Below are 16,974 nucleotides of genomic sequence, written 5' to 3' on the forward strand. Positions count from 1 at the left end.
ACAATTAATCAAATATGAGCGTGGAGAAGAATCACTTTTGACCCATACATCAAAAAATACACTATAGGTGCCTAGGTGGCTCAGTTGGTTGAGTGCCTGACTTTTGATATCGGCTCAGGTGATGATCCCAGGGTTGTGGGATGGAACCCAATTTCCTAATATTTTCTTGAAGAAATAAACACCCAACCCCCACCCTTAACTCCTTTTCCATCTTCTTTGAATATATGTAGAAAAGAATCTGGATGAAAATAAATACATATGTGTATGTCTGTGTGACTGTGTATGTGTCTGTGTCTGTATATTTATTGATTTCCAGCTTCTTTAAATATATGTAAAGGAGAATCTGAATGCAAGTAAATAAATGTGTGTGTGTCTTTTTGTGTGTCCATATATTTATTGATTTCTGGCTTCTTTAAATACATATAGGAATGTATCTGGAAAATAAACAAACAAATAAATAAATAAATGTGTGTGTGTGTGTGTGTGTGTGTTTAAATATATATAGAAATGTCTCTGGAAATCAATCAATTAATCAATCAACCATGTGACCTTTGTGTGCCTGTATATTTATTGATCTGGCTTCTTTAAATATATACAGAGGGGCGCCTGGGTGAAGTCAGTTGGTGAAGCATCTGACTTCAGGTTATTATCTCCTGGTTCTTGAGTTCGAGCCTTGCATCAGGCTCTCTGCTGTTAGCATAGAGCCTACTTCAGATCCTCTGTCCCACTCTCTGCCCCTCCCCTGCTTGCACTCTCTCTCTCTCTCTCAAAAATAAATAAACATTAAAAAAATGTTTAAGTATATATAGAAAAGAATGTGGATGGAAATAAATAGATAAGGTATATATATATCTGTGTATGTGTGATGTGTGTGTCTGCGTCTGTATAATAATTGACTTATGGGCTCTTTGAATACATGTAGAAAAGAAACTTGATGAAAATTAATTAATTAATTAATTAAATGCATGTGTGTGTACATTTATTGATTGCTGCCTTCTTTAAATATATATGGAAATGAATCTACATATAAATAAATAAATAAGTGTGTGTGTGTGTGTGTGTGTGTGTGTGTGTATTTACTGAGTTCCGGATTCTTTGAATATGTACAGAAGAGTCTGGATGGAAATAAATAAATGAATAGTGATTGTATGTGTTTGTGTGTGTATGCATGTGTATGTTTATTAATTTCCGGCTCCTTTAAATATGATATAGAAAAGAATCTGGATAGAAATAAATAAATAAATGTGTGTCTGTGTGTGCCTGTGTGTGTCTGTGTGTATGTGTGCCTGAGTATTAACTGATTTCTTTCATTGTGCCAGACACTAGACCAGGATTTGGGGGACACAGTACTGGGCACAGACACTGGGCTAGTACAGTTGAAGGATGAGCACCCAAGGTTTCTCCAGCTAGAATACCCCAACTGCTCTTGGGCACCATAGTTGCCCAAGTCTTCTTTGAACAGGTATTACATAATCATCATTCAGTGCAAACAAAGGATCTCTATTAATTTGGGGCGTTTAAGTTATTTCTTTAGATATGCCAAATTTCTTAAATAGTTTTTATTTTGATTAGTGTTTAATTGAGAATTAGGAAGTATCAATAAGAGAAAAGGAGATTACATGGCTCTTTCCTCCCAAAGAGTTCCCAAGGAACGAACTCTCTTAGCACACAGTAGAGCTCCCTAATTATGTTGCCAGATAATCCCTAGAGACAGGTGACACAGGTGCATCTAGAATGCTGCTTTCTGGCAAATCAGTAGAGTTTACAGAATACCATGTGCACCCATGACAATAACTCCAAGGGAAAGCAAGAGAACCTCTGGAAGATCATTAATTACTGTTTTATATCTGGCCTTAGATAAGAAAATCACTGAATTCGAATTAATTATTACTTGTATAACTTTGTATCCTTGTTCTTCTCAAGCAGTTCATGTCATGCCAAGAAAAAAATAGGGGCATTATACTCAAAAACAGATCCTTATGAAAATTCATTATAGGTAAAAATTATTTTTTAAAATAATAAAACCACTTTTTCTCTTCTATTTCTAAGAGGTTTCAACTTTATTTAAATCTTATTTACATCAATCTTGTGTTAGAGTAAGTCTAATAAGGTAGCACAACAGCCTACATTCTAGACCAAAATATATTTTAAGACTGTGCTTTACTCATTTCTGTAACTTTGAGTCATCTGAGTACCACCCCAAGTTTCAACAGTACCCGCAGTTCTTAAGATTAATCACAGTAGGGTGATGGCATTTTACTAGATTTAGGACCACAAAATTGGCATATCAAATTACCCCATCAGTCCAGCACTGAAATAATGCCCATTTCTGAGAATTAGGTTTAAGCCTTGTTAGCAGGGGGCTAAACCTCATCAAATTCCAATGTTGGGGTTGGGAAAGTGTTCACTGATTACCTCTCTCCCTTTTGGAACTTGAACACGGGAAGTTAGATGTGAATTAAAAAATTGTTTTTAAATTGAGATATAATTGACATATAACATATTAGCTTCAAGTGTACAAGATAATAATTCAATATGTGTATATATCATGAAATGATCACCACAAGAAATCTAGCTAACATCCATCACCAGTTTAAATTTTTTTTTGTTATAATGAGGCTTTTAAAGATATACTCATTTAGCAACTTTCCAATATACAATAAATACAATATTATTAACTATAGACACCATGCTGTACATTACATCTCCAGGACTTATTTATTTAATAACAAGAATTTTTACCTTTTGGCTGCATTCATGTATTTTTCCCACCCCCCTTATCCCCCACCTATAGTAACCACCAATCTGTTCTTTGCATCCATGAGTTTGGTTTTGTTTTTGTGTTTGTTTGTTTGTTTGTTTGTTTGTTTGTTTAGATTCCATATGTCACTTAGATGATATGATATTTGTCTTTTTCTGTCTGGTTTATTTCACTTAGCATAATGCCTTCAAGGTCCATCCATGTTGTGGCAATGGCAAACTTTTCTTTTTTTTATAGCTGAATAATATCCCATGTATATGTATGTGTATGTGTGGATGTATCCATGCTTTCATTCATCAATGGACACTTAGGCTATTTCCATGTCTTGGCTATTGTAAATTGTGCTGCAATGAACATAGGGATGCACATTTTTTTTCAGATTTTATCTTTGTTTCCACTGGATAAATACTCAGAAGTGGAATTGTGGAATCATATGGTAGTTATATTTTTAACTTTTTGGGGAACCTACATACACTATTTTCCATAGTAGCTGCACAAATTTGCATTCCCTACAACAGTGCAACAAAGGTTCCTTTTTCTTTACCTCCTCACCAACATTTGTTATTTCTTGTCTTTTTGATGATAGCCATTCTAACAGATGTTGAGATGATCTCATTATGGTTTTGATTTTCATTTCCTACAAATCAAAACCACACTGAGATTCACCTCACACCAGTCAGGGTGGCTAAAATGAACAAATCAGTAGACTATACATGCTGGAGAGGATGTGGAGAAACGGCAACCCTCTTGCACTGTTGGTGGGAATGCAAACTGGTGCAGCTGCTCTGGAAAACAGTGTGGAGTTTCTCAAAAAATTAGGAATAGATCTACCCTACGACCCAGCAATTGCACTGCTAGGAATTTACCCAAGGGCTACAGGAGTGCTGATGCATAGGGACACTTGTACCCCAATGTTTATAGCAGCACTTTCAACAGTAGCCAAATTATGGAAAGAGCCTAAATGTCCACCAACTGATGAATGGATAAAGAAGTTGTGGTTTATATATACAATGGAATACTACTTGGCAATGAGAAAGAATGAAATATGGCCTTTTGTAGCAACGTGGATGGAACTGGAGAGTGTTATGCTAAGTGAAATAAGTCAAGCAGAGAAAGACAGATACCATATGTTTTCACTCTTATGTGGCTCCTGAGAAACTTAACAGAAGACTATGGGGGAGGGGAAGGGGAAAAAAAAGTTAGAGAGGGAGGGAGCCAAACCATAAGAGACTCTTAAAAACTGAGAATAAACTGAGGGTTGATGGGGGGTGGGAGAGAGGGGAAAGTGGGTGATGGGCATTGAGGAAGGCACCTGTTGGGATGAGCACTGGGTGTTGTATGGAAACCAATTTGACAATAAATTTCATATTAAAAAAATGATTTGCATTTCCCTGATGATTACTGATGTTAAGCATCTTTTCATGTACCTGTTAGCCATCTGTATGTCTTCTGTGGAAAAATGTCTATTTAGATCCTCTGCCTGTTTTTTAATCAGATGGTTCTTCCTTCCTTCCTCTCTCTCTCTCCCCCTTCTGGTCTTCCTTCCTTCCTTCCTTCCTTCCTTCCTTCCTTCCTTCCTTCCTTCCTTCCTTCCTTCCTTCTTCCTTTTTCTTTCTTTCTTTCTTTCTTTCTTTCTTTCTTTCTTTCTTTCTTTCTTTCTTTCCTATTGAGTTGTATGAGTTCTTTATATATTTTGGATTTTAACTACTTATTAGACATACAATTGACAAATATTTTCTCCCCTTTAGTTGGTTGCTTTTCATTTTATTATTTCTTTTGCTGTGCAGAAGTTTTTTGGCTTGCTGTAGTCCTACTTTTTAAGTTTTCCTTTTGTTGGTGTACAATCCAGAAAATCATTGTCAAGGATGAGGTCAGGAAGCTTACTGGTTGTTTTTTCTAATTTCAGTCTTTAATCCATTTTGAGTAGATTTTTGTGTGTGGTATGGTAGTCGTCAAATTTCATTCCTTTGCATGTGACTGTCCAGTTTTCTTAGCATCATTTATTGAAAAGACTGTCCTTTCCCCATTGTATATCCCTGCTTCCTTTGTAGTAAATTAATTGACCACATGTGCATGAGTTTATTTCTGGGTTCTCTGTTCTGTTTCACTGATCTTTGTGTCTGTTTATGCAAATACCATACAATTTTGATTCTATAGCTTTGTAATATAGTTTGAAATCAGGTACTGTGATGTGTCTAGCTTTGTTCTTTCTCAAAACTGTTTTGGCTATTTGGGGTTTTTGTAGGTCCATACAGATTTTAGGTTTATTTGCTCTATTACTGTGAAAAATGCCATTGGAATTTTGACAGGGATTGCACTGAATCTGTAGGCTGCTTTGGATAGTATCGACATTTTCATGGTATTTATTCTTCCAAACCTTAAGCAGGGAATATCTTTCCACTTATTTGTGTCTTTTTCAGTTTCTTTCTTTTTTTTAACTTTATTTATTTTTGAGACAGAGAGAGAAAGGGAGAGAGAGAGAGAGGAGCACAGAGTAGGGGCAGAGAGACAGGGAGAGAGAGAATCCTAATCAGGCTCCACACCAATAGCACAGAGCCCAGTGCAGGGCTTGAATTCACAAACCATGAGATCATGACCTGAGTTGAAATCAAGAGTCTGAGTCTCACCTGACTGTGCCACCCAGATGCACCTTCTTTAGTTTCTTTTATCTATGTTTTATAATGTTCAATGTACAGGTCTTTCACCTCTTTGGTTAAGTTTATTCCTAGGTATTTTATTCTTTTTGATGCAATTGTAAATGATATTGTTTTCTTAATTTCTCTTTCTGATAGTTTGTTAATAGTGTATAGAAGTGCAACTGATTTTCATATATTATTTCGTATTTTTTCACTTTACTTAATTTGTTTATTATTACTAACAGCTTTTAGTGGAGTCACTAGGGTTTTCTGTATATACTATCACGTCATCTGTAAATACAGATAGCTTTATTTCTTTCTTTCCTATTTGATTGCCTTTTATTTCTTTTTCTTCTTTGATTGCTATGACTAGGTGTTCTAGTACTATGTTGAATTAAAATAGTGAGAGTGGGCATCCAAAAGCTTTCAGCTTTTCACCATTGAGTGTAATGTTAACTATGGGTTCGTCTTATTATTTTGAGGTATGTTCCCTCTATATCCACTTTGTTGAGAGTTTTTGTCATGAATGGATGTTAAATTTTGTCAAATGTTTCTTTTCCACCTATTGAGAGGGTCGTGATCTTTTCCCCCTTCATTTTGTTAATGTGGTGTATCACATTGAATTGTGGATGTTAAACCATCTTTCCATCACTGGAATAAATCCCACTTGGTCACGTTGTATGATCTTTTTAATATATTGTTGAATTCAGGTAATGAATATTGTGTTGAGGATTGTTACATACATCATTATTGGGGCTATTAGTCTATAATTTTCTGTTTTTGTATGTCCTTTTCTGGTTTTGGTATCACAGTAATGTTTGCCTTGTAAAATGAGTTTGGAAGTGCTCCCTCTTATTTTTTGAAAGAGTTTGAGAAGAATTGCTATTACTTCTTTTTTAAGTATTAGAATCCACCAGTGAAGTCATCTGATCCTAGACTTTTGTTTGTTGGGAGGTTTTTTAGATTACTGATTCAGTCTCCTTACTAGTGATCAGTCTGTTCAGATTTTCTGTTTTCCTCCATGACTCGGTCTTGGTACATTATGTTTCTACAAATTTATCCATTTCTCCTAGGTTGTTTAATTTTTTATGTATAATTTTTCAGATAGTCTTTCATGATCCTTTGTATTTCTGTGGTATCAGTTGAAATGTCTCCTCTTTCATTTCTGATTTTATTCATTTGAGTCCTTTATCTTTTTTTCTTGTTGAATCTAGCTAAAGATTTGTCTTTAGCTTAAAAACCAGCTTAGTTTCATTGGTATAAAATGCATCTTTCTTATGATAAAGCTAAGTTGTAGAATGCAATTTGGGCCTTAGGTTAAAATTATCCTTCTACTTCTCCCCCATTGCAGTTGTGCCTACCTTTGTAGGACAAGTCTGCGTAGACTGCATAAGTGAACAGAATGTAGAACTTAAGCTCCAGTTTGTCCTCAGGACAATATCGATACCAATGTATTAGAGATGTCTCCATTCCAGTGATAGCTCCTATCAGGAAAACTAACCATATCTAGGACCAACATATCAGGGTTCACTAAGTATACAAATCGAGGCACCTAGGGGGCTCAGTTTGTTGAGCATCCAACTTTGGCTCAGGTCATGATCTCACAGTTCATGAGTTCGAGCCCCACGTCAGGCTCTGTGCTGACAGCTCAGAGCTTCCAATTCTGTGTCTCCCTCTTCCTCTGCCCCTCCCCAACTTGTGCTCTGTTTCTCTCTCAAAAATAAATAAATATTAAAAAAAATTTTTTTCTAATCCTTGTTATTTAGAACTTGATGACATCTACTTCTGCTGCGTAGTATCTGCTGTCACTTTTTTTTTCTCTCCTATTGAAAGATCAAATCTCTGGGCAGAAGCTCTGAAAGTCAATGTGACAAAGGCCTGCATAGTGATTCCAATCCACAGTGATGGACTAGAGGGCCACTTGGAAGAGAGAGAGGTCCCTACCACAAGATGATTACTGGACCATCACAGACACACACCTAGAGGTTAAGAGGTGGCCTTCTATACCTACTACAAAGGTGTGTGTGTATGTGTGTGTGTGTGCGCGCACATGTGGTGTTTGTTCATTTAAAAATACAGCTTAGGTGGATTAGATAGTTTTATCTTGGATTTTTTTTTAATGTTGATTAATTCTACACTTACATATTCCATAAATGGTTAATACATAAAATCTATATAAAATATTTGTTACGTGATGAATTTTGTCCCCCCCAAATCCATATGTTGAAGCCCTAACTTCCAATTTGGAGACAGCACATACACATAGAGGAAAGACCATGTGAAGACAGGGAGAAGATTATCATCTGCAACCACTCTTATTAGCACCTTCATCTTGGACTGCCAACCTCCAGAATTGTGAAAAAATAAATCACTGTGTTTAAGTCACCCAGCTTGTGGTTGTATTTTTATGGCAGCCCTAGTAGACCAACATAATATTCTATGTTATTCTATAAATTTTATACTTATCATAATTTTAGAGTAGTATAATATAATAAATGTAAGCATAATATAGTAAGTCATTAACAGGACATATTATGTGTCATATTATATAATTATTTTGATGTGTTCTACATTATAGTATACATGTAGAATACTAAAATAAATGTAAATATAATATAATATGAATATAGGTATGACAAGTATGAATATATGCACATATTTGGTATTTATTATGTTAAAATAAATATAAGTAATATGAACACACTCTCTCTGGTTGATGTTTGCATTTTTATTTGTTTTTAACATTTATTTTTGAGAGACAGAGAGAGACAGAGCATGAGTAGGAGAGGGGCAGAGAGAGAGCGAGACACAGAATCCGAAGCAGGCTCCAGGCTCTGAGCTGTCAGCATGGAGCCCGATGCAGGGCTCGGTCCCACAAACTGCAAGGTCATGACCTGAACCAAAGTTGATGCTCAACTGACTGAGCCACCCAGGCACCCCGATGTTTGCATTTTTATATCAAAACCAGTGGAATATCTATAGTACAGTTCACCATAGGTCATAGAATCCCCCATAGTTTTACAACCTTGCGTTTCACTTCAACGCAAGTGGGCTTCTGGAATTCAAGAGCTAGAGCAAAGAAATAGATAGCATTCTGTTGTCAGCAGTCCTCAGCAAGAAAGAGCAAATGCAGTGTGTTGGGCCATGAGGAAGCAATGGCTTTCACCTCCATTTTTCGATTGCTACAGGGGAGAGATTCCTCACCAGAATGCCCTAAAGAAATCAAGCTCTTGTTAAATGAGCCACTATATGAAGTGGGGTAAGATAGAGAATGGTTTCCCTCTACTCTCCTCAGCTTCTCATTCTATTATCTGGTTAGGTTTTACAATCACACCTATGGGGTGGCTGTCACATTTGAGAAGGGGCCACCAACAGCTTGATAAGATAAACCTATAATTATCCTTGGGAGTCTCCCCAACAACACACACTGCTACTTTATTTTATGCCCAGTGATGGGCAGTTTAGTTTTTATTCATAGAAATTTCTGAAATAGGTCATAATAGGTTGTTAATTCTAAAACACTCTATATCCTAGGTCAAAATTTCATCGCATTTATTATTTTAATCTCCAATTATGCCCAAGAAAGCACACTTGAGGTTGTACAGACAAATTTAGAAATCCATGATATGGGAGCCAAGTTAGAATGTATGAACCCCCCCACCCACCCTGCTACTTCTAGGAGGAGTTAAAGTGAAAAGAAATGCCCTTCCAAATTAGGTCAAAATTCACAATTTTCCCCTCTAGTTTCTTATTCCATTCAGTCTATTCAGTGGGATTTCACTGCCCTCTGGGTGAATAGGGTTCCCTTAAGTTTGGACTGTCTGGTCCTGAAGGGATGCTGGTACTTTCTTTGGCATCCTTCAAACTCAATCCGAGTCTCTCACGTGTCCCTTTAAAGAAACAGTCAACAGAACACATAAGAAGACAGACATACCTCATTCTATTGCACTTCACTTTATTGCACTTCACAGATACTATGTTTTTTAAAAATTGGAGATTTGTGGCAACCCTGCACCAAGCAAGTCTACGGGTGCCATTTTCCCAACAACATCTGCTCGCTTTGTGTATCTGTGCCACATTGTAGTAATTCTTGCAATCTTTCCATTTTTTTCATTAATATTGTATTTGCTATGGTGATGTGTGGTAAATGATCTTTGATGTTATTATCAGAGACTGAAGATGTGAGTGAATTGCTGCAATCTCAGATGAGTAGTTGATTCTTATGGATGAGCAAAGAAAGTGTTTCTTAAGATGGAATCTACTCTGGTTGAAGATGCTGCGAAGATGGTTGAAATGACAATGAAGGATTTCAAATATTACATAAACTTAGTTGATAAAACAGTGGCAAGATTTGAGAGGATTGGCTTCAATTTTGGAACAAATTCTACTGTGGGTCAAATGCTATCAAACAGCATCACAAGATGCAGAGAAATCGTTTGTGAAAGGAAGAGTCAATCAGTGTGTCAAACTTCACTGGTGTCTTATTTTAAGAAACTGCCACAACTGTCCCAACCATCAACGATCACCATCCTGATCAGCCAGAAGCTATAAACATTGAGGCAAGACACTCTGCCAACAAAATGATTATGTATGACTCACCGAAAGCTCGGATGATGGTTAGCATTTTTTGGCAATAAGGTATTTTTAAATTAAGGTATGTACATTGCTTTATTAGTCATAATGTTATTGCACACATAATAGACTATCGTATAACATAAGCATAGGTTTTATATGCACTGGGAAACCAAAAAAATTATTTGACTCGCTTTATTGTGATATTCGCTTTATTGTGGTGGTCTGGAACTGAACCCACAATATCTCTGAGGTATACCTGTATTACAGTTACACACATATACACCCCATACCCCCAACCCCTTAAAGACTTTAACTGAGCTGTTCTTAGGCCTTGGTGTATGAGGTGCATCAGTCAGTATTAGTTTTAGCTGCATGTAAAAGAAAACTCCTAGGTAACAGTAGCTAAAGCAATATAGAAGTTATTTCTCTCCCAAATGAAAGACCAAAAAGAAATACTCCAGGGTTGGTGAAGTGACTCCATAGTATCAATAGACATAGACTCCATTCTGTTGTTCCACCATCTTCCAGTCTTAGATGACCACTGGCCAGAAGGAGGAAAGGCAGAAAAACAAAAGGGGTCCTTCTCTGCTGAGTCATCTCCCTTTAAGCTAAATCCCACACATTTTTACTAATATTTCATTGGTCTGAACGTGGTTACATTTTGGGGTGAAGGTGTGGGAGGATAGAAAAACAATGTTTCATTCCACATGTTTCACCCCCAGCTAAAACTCTGGGATCTGCTTCTAAGGAAAAAGAAAATAACTGATGAAGTTAGAGTAGACAACTTAGTTTCTAACACATAGTACAATCTGGATCCACATTGCTTCTGATCTACTTGTAGTAAGAGAAGAGAGGTGCCAGGGTGGCTCAGTCGTTTAAGTGTCCAACTTTCACTCAGGTCATGATCTCATAGTTGGTGAGTTTGAACCCTGTGTTGGGCTCTGTGCTGACAACTCAGCCTGGAGTCTGCTTTAGATTCTATGTCTCCCTCTCTCTCTGCTCCTCCACTCTCTCTCTCTCTCTTTCTCTCTCTCTCTCTCTCTCTCTCTCTCTCTCTCTCTCAAAAATAAGTAAACATTAAAAAATTATAATAAAAAGAGAAGAAAGGCAAGCAAAGAGAATCATGAACAAAATAAGAGAAAACAGTTTGGTTTGAGCCTTGCCTATATGGCAGCAGTTAATTCAGAACCAGCTATTCTGAGTCCAAAACCTATCAAATTCAACTCAATTAAAAGTAGTCTTCTATTAAGCTATTAATTCTACTGCCATGTTTTCAACATATTTGGGGGATAATATCCAGCTATGCACATGGTTTTATTGTCCAGAAATTTCATTTGACTCATTCTTGTCTTTGAAAAATTAAAAAATTTGCAATGTGGTCTCTTCATGTGGCCTATCATGAATAGTTAAAACACTTATTCCCAGCCCCCTCTTTTGTACTTTCTGATGGCACCCAGGAATGAACTGAGCATGGGGTTTAAATCATGGCAATGGTCCATGCTGTGTTTTGAACATATTTCTCCACATCTGTATCAAGAAATTATTTAAGTACAATTCATTTCATGGCGTCCTTCATTCTCCAAATCTCCTACTGTCTGTATTTCTTCATTTCCTGCAAAGTCCCAAGGCATTTGTGGTTCTTTTTTTATTGCTCTGGAAATTCTTAAGCCTTTGAGTCTGGTGTTCTTACTTGTCTCATGTATATTCAACCAGAGAATCCAACTCAGAATTGTGAACTGTAGCTGCTGGTGATACATCCAAAGCCTATCCTCAAAGATCCAATAAGGATCAATATGATCTGTCCTCTGCACCCTTCTAAGCCTTATTTTTCCAAGCCTAGAGTAACTGTTGTTGCTTTGATTGCATCAAAGATACTCCCTTTAAACACCCCTTTGCAGCATCAATTGGGATAAACTTTACTGATCCATTTTGTTTTCCCTGTCATTTATTCATTCTTTTTGACTGCCCTAGTTGAGTTTTTACATTTTTTACCTGCTTCTAAGTTTGCTCCATTTCCTTTTCTATCAAGAGGAAACCTAGCACTGATGGGTAAAGCTTAACATTTCTCTTCTAACATATTCATCTAGATTTTCTTGGTGGGGGCCCATGGCAGGAGACCCACAGTGAGAGACATGAAGTCAAAGATTTTGGGTCTTCAAAAAGCATCTATTGTTCAAACAAATTTTGTGGAGTCTCATCAACTCAAGCTGAATAATTTCACAAAGGAAATATCTTCCCACCATCCCCAAACATAACCGAGGACTAAACTCAAACTATTGTCACCCAGCTTGTTTATGATGTTCTTTGTCTTCCCAGTGCTCTTCTTAAGAATCCTGACTCTTACATGTCATTTATGCCTTACACTCACAATAATTCTATCACCTTAAAACTCATATGCTCTTAACTTTGATGCTTTGAAGTATATTTTTTATGCTGGTCTTGTCTCAAATATGTTCAAATCTTATATAACCACTTGGTATAATTGACTCAGTTCTCAAAGTATCAGTAGTAGAATTCCACTTGTTCATTGCTGGTCAAAAAAGAAAACTATTACCTTTTGTACATTAACCGTGTATCTCAAAACCTTTCTATAATTGTGTATTAGTGGCATGGGTCCTTTTGTCAATTCTTTCTAATTTTCCACATAGATGACTGTGTTATCTGTTAAGAAAAACAGTTTTATTTCTTGCTTCCAAATCTGTATACATTGTATTTTCTTTTCATGTCTTATTTCATTAACTAGGAGGTTCAGTACAATGCTAAAAAAGAGTTGGGATAGGGGACAGCCTTGCTTTGTGTCTGATCTTAGTAGAAAAGCTTCAAGTTTCTTACCATTAAGTGTGATGTTAACTGTAGGATTTTTGTAGGTGGTCTGTATCAAGTTGAGAAAGTTCCCTTCTAATCCTATGTTGAAAGTTTTTGTCACAGATGCACTTTGGATTTTATCAAATACTTTTTCTACATCTATTGATATGATCATGTGACTTTTCTTTTTTAACCCAGGGGTATCATGGATTACATTAATTGATTTTTGAATGTTAAACCAGACTTGCATAATTGGGATAAATCCGACTTGGTCATGGTGTATAATTCTTTCTATAAATTTTGTTGAGGTTTTTTGCACCTATGTCCATGAGACAAATTTATAATTTCTTTTCTTGTAATGTCTTTGTCTGATTTTGATGTTAGAGTAATGCTAACATAAAACAAATTTAGAATTATTCTCTCTGCTTCTATCTTCTGAAAGAGAATGCAGAAAATTGGTATGCTTTTTTTCTTTAAACGTTTGGTATAATTCACCAATGAACCCATCTGGACCTGGTGTATTCTGTTTGGGATGGAAAGTTATTAATTGTTGATAAAATGTCTTTAATAGATATAAATATTGTCTTTTCTTGTGTAAGTTTTGGCAAATTGTGTCTTCCAAGGAATTGGTCCATTTCATCTGAATTATCAAATTTATGAGCATAGAGTTTTTCATAGTATTCCTTTATTATCTTTTTAATGTCCATGGGATCTGTAGTGATGACCCCTCTTTTGTATCTGATGTTGATAATTTGTATCTCCTCTTTTTTATTTTTCTTGTTTTAATTTTTTTAAAATATTTATTTATTTTGAGAGAGAGAGAGAGAGAGAAAGACAGACGAGAGGCAGGGCCAAAGGAAAGAGAGAATCCTAAGCAGACTCCACGCTGTCAGTGCAGGCCCCATCTTTCAAAGAGGGAGATCATGACCCGAGCCAGACACTTAAGCAACTGAGCCACCCAGGCACTCCTCTTCTCTTTTTTCTTAGCCAACCTGGCCACAGCTTTATCAATTTATTAATTTTTTTAAGGCAACTTTTGGTTTTGCCAATTTGTCCTACTAGTTTCTTCTTTCCAATGTCATTAATTTCTGTTTTAATTTTTATTTCCTTTCTTCTGCTTGTTTTAGGTATAAATTGTTCTTCTCTCTCTAGTTTCCTAAGCTAGATTATTGATTTTAGATTTTCTTCTTTGCTAATATAGACATTTAGTGCTATAAATTTCCTGCTAAGCACTGTTTTTCCTGCATTCCACAAATTTTGCTGTCATTTTTTTCATTTTCTTTCAGTTCAAAATGTTTATATTCTTATGAGGTTTCTTCATTGACCCATGTATTATATAGATGTATGTTGTTTAATCTCCAAATATTTGGGAATTTTTCAGATCTATGATTATATTGATCTAACTTAATTCCATTATGATCTGAGACCATACTTTGTATGATTTCTATTTAAAAATTTTAAAGGTGACCTTTATGACCCAGAGTGTAGTCTACCTTCATGAATGCTCCAGGTGGACTTGAGAAGAATGTGCATTCAGCTCTTATTGTACAGAGTATTCTATAAATGTCAATTCAATCAAGTTGATTGATAGTACTGTTGTAGTCAATTATATTCTCATTGATTTTCTGCCTGTTTGATCTATGCATGACCTACAGAGGGGTGTTGAAGTCTCCACATATAATACTGGTTTTATCTATTTCCCCTAACAGTTCTATCAGTTTTGCTTCATGTGTTTTGAAGTCCTGTTGTTAGGTACACATACATCAATTGTTAGGTCTTCTTAGAGAACTGATATCTTTATCCTTATGTAATGTATGTCTTTATCCCTAAAAATTTTTTTTCTGATGTTTGCTTTTTTCTGAAATTAATACAGCTACTCCAGCTTTCTTTTTTATTAATGTTAGTATAGTATATGTCTCTCCATATCTTTATTTTTAATCCATTTGTGTATTTATATTTAAAGTGACTTTTTTGTAAACAGCATATGTTTAGTTTGAATTTTTGTATCCACTCTGAAATCTCTGTCTTCTAATTGGTGTATTTAGGCTATTCACATTTAAAGTGATTATTGATATAGTTTGATGAATATCTACTTTGTTTATAACTGTTTTCTATTCACTGAACTTGTTACTTTGTTCCCTTCTCCTTCCTCTTTTTCTGTTTTCTGTGTTTCAGCTGGGCATTTTGTGATTCCATTTATCTTTTAGCATACAAATTATGCCTCTTTAAAAAATAATTTAGTATAGTTTGCAGTATTCATTTTTATTAATCAAATTTTACCTTCAAATAACAAGGGAGGCTGGGAAAGAAAGTGGCTTCTGTCCTGGTGATGCTCATAAGGTGGGAAATTCCTCAAATATTGGAAGGTTGTTCAAAATTGCTGAGTAGCTAGAAAGAATTACAAATGGCTACTACATATTTTCTCATACTTTCCACCTCTTTGCTTAGTGCCTAAAACAGTGAATTTCTTCCTACTTTATCTTTCAGTTATTAGGTTGTTGTAAAAATATTTTATTGCCCTTCGGTCCCACAATGGAGTTTTCTTTTCTTTTTTAAAAATATCATAGGGCTTTTAAATTCCAAAAATCCTCTTATTCTGATAGTTTCAGTTTTTGACTGCAATAACCTTTCAAATCTATTTGAAGGTATGAATTATAAATTTTTAGAAGATTATCTTTTTTCTCAATATTTGTGTACTGATTTTGGTGTCTCTTTTACTATTCATTTTCCTCAAAATGCCTTGTAACTCATTTTTTTTGGGTATTCATATTTATAAATGAAAGATTTGGTTCATCAGTATAGTAGTCATGAACCTTGGCCATTTTCAAGCTTTCTATTCTGTTAAGAACTGCCACCCAGGAAGAAGTGATTTAGGTTCCATAAATGTGGTAGAAAAAAACCTTAAGGAATGCCTCTTTCCAGGAGATAAAAGGCAACTTTTCTGAAGGGCCTGTAGATAACCAGACAACCTACTGAATTACCTGAGATGGTGAGATAAAGAAAGGATCACTTGGTCCAACTCATTTTAACTTAAAGCTACATGTCCTTGTTGTTTTCTTCATGGCCACTCATGCCCATTTGAGGGTCAGATTTTGCTTTTTTGCCTTATTCGAGCCACGAGGCTCATAGTAGATTTTCATTTCCCATAAGTCAGAATTTTCACCTTAGTTAGCTCTTCTAACGGGAATTAGCCTGTGAGATGAAGATCATTCAAGTTGGGACTGTCCCAACTATTGCACAATTCTTTAATGAACTGGTTTACTAACTGGCCTGTGGCCAGTCACATTACCAACCCTGCTGGCTCAGTGCTTTGCATTCCTCTGAGGTTTCTAGCACTCACCCCTCTATCTACTGTATATTTTCAAGAAATTCCTCAAATTTTCTGTATGATAAGGACACCCTGCTTTGTCTTCAGTTCTGTTAGATTTGTTCCTTTTCTTATATAACTCCTATTTTTCAAGGAGACTTTACAGATGAAAATAAAATGTCCGTCATCTCAGTGTGGTGGTGGCATTTGGTTTTTTCCATTTCCATTTCCATTTCCATTTCCATTTCACAAATATATCAATGGATAAAATCAGAATGAACAGGTTAGCTTAGACTAAATATGCATTGGTCTGATTAAAAATTCATCTTTAAAAAAAATAAAGAAAATTTAGCTTTTCCATTGGTACTTTGGAATTTGTACTTGTGCTAAAATTCTTAGACTTAGGCTTTTTTACTATATTACTGTAAAATGCAAAGTATTACTTGATGTTTTTACAATTCATTTCAATACTTCAGAGAATTTTTTCTTAGCTCTTTCCTGAGCCATAGATATGTCTGTTAACATAAATATATTTTCCATACACTGATTAAAATATTTATTATGTTTATTCTGGAAAGTGGAATTTTGAGTGATGCCGTTTTTGCTTTTAGATTGTGTGTTGCAAATTTTCTACAATAAACATATATATAATTAAAAAGGGACATTAAAAATAAGTGTATTTCTTTCATTTTCCTTCAGTTTGCTAGAAGAATGTTATACCATGCCTGTGGCTACATAGAGAACTGATCACATTTTTGAGCAGTATATTTAAGGTATGGAAAAATCTAAAAACATGAACAGTCTTATCTGTACCAGTTGCATAGAGATTTGGGGGTATACTATGAAGTTTAAAATTTCATGCATTATTTCTTTTCTACTTTTTCCTGCCA

This window comes from Felis catus, chromosome A2 (assembly GCF_018350175.1).
Source record: "Felis catus isolate Fca126 chromosome A2, F.catus_Fca126_mat1.0, whole genome shotgun sequence".
NCBI classification, from domain to species: domain Eukaryota; kingdom Metazoa; phylum Chordata; class Mammalia; order Carnivora; family Felidae; genus Felis; species Felis catus.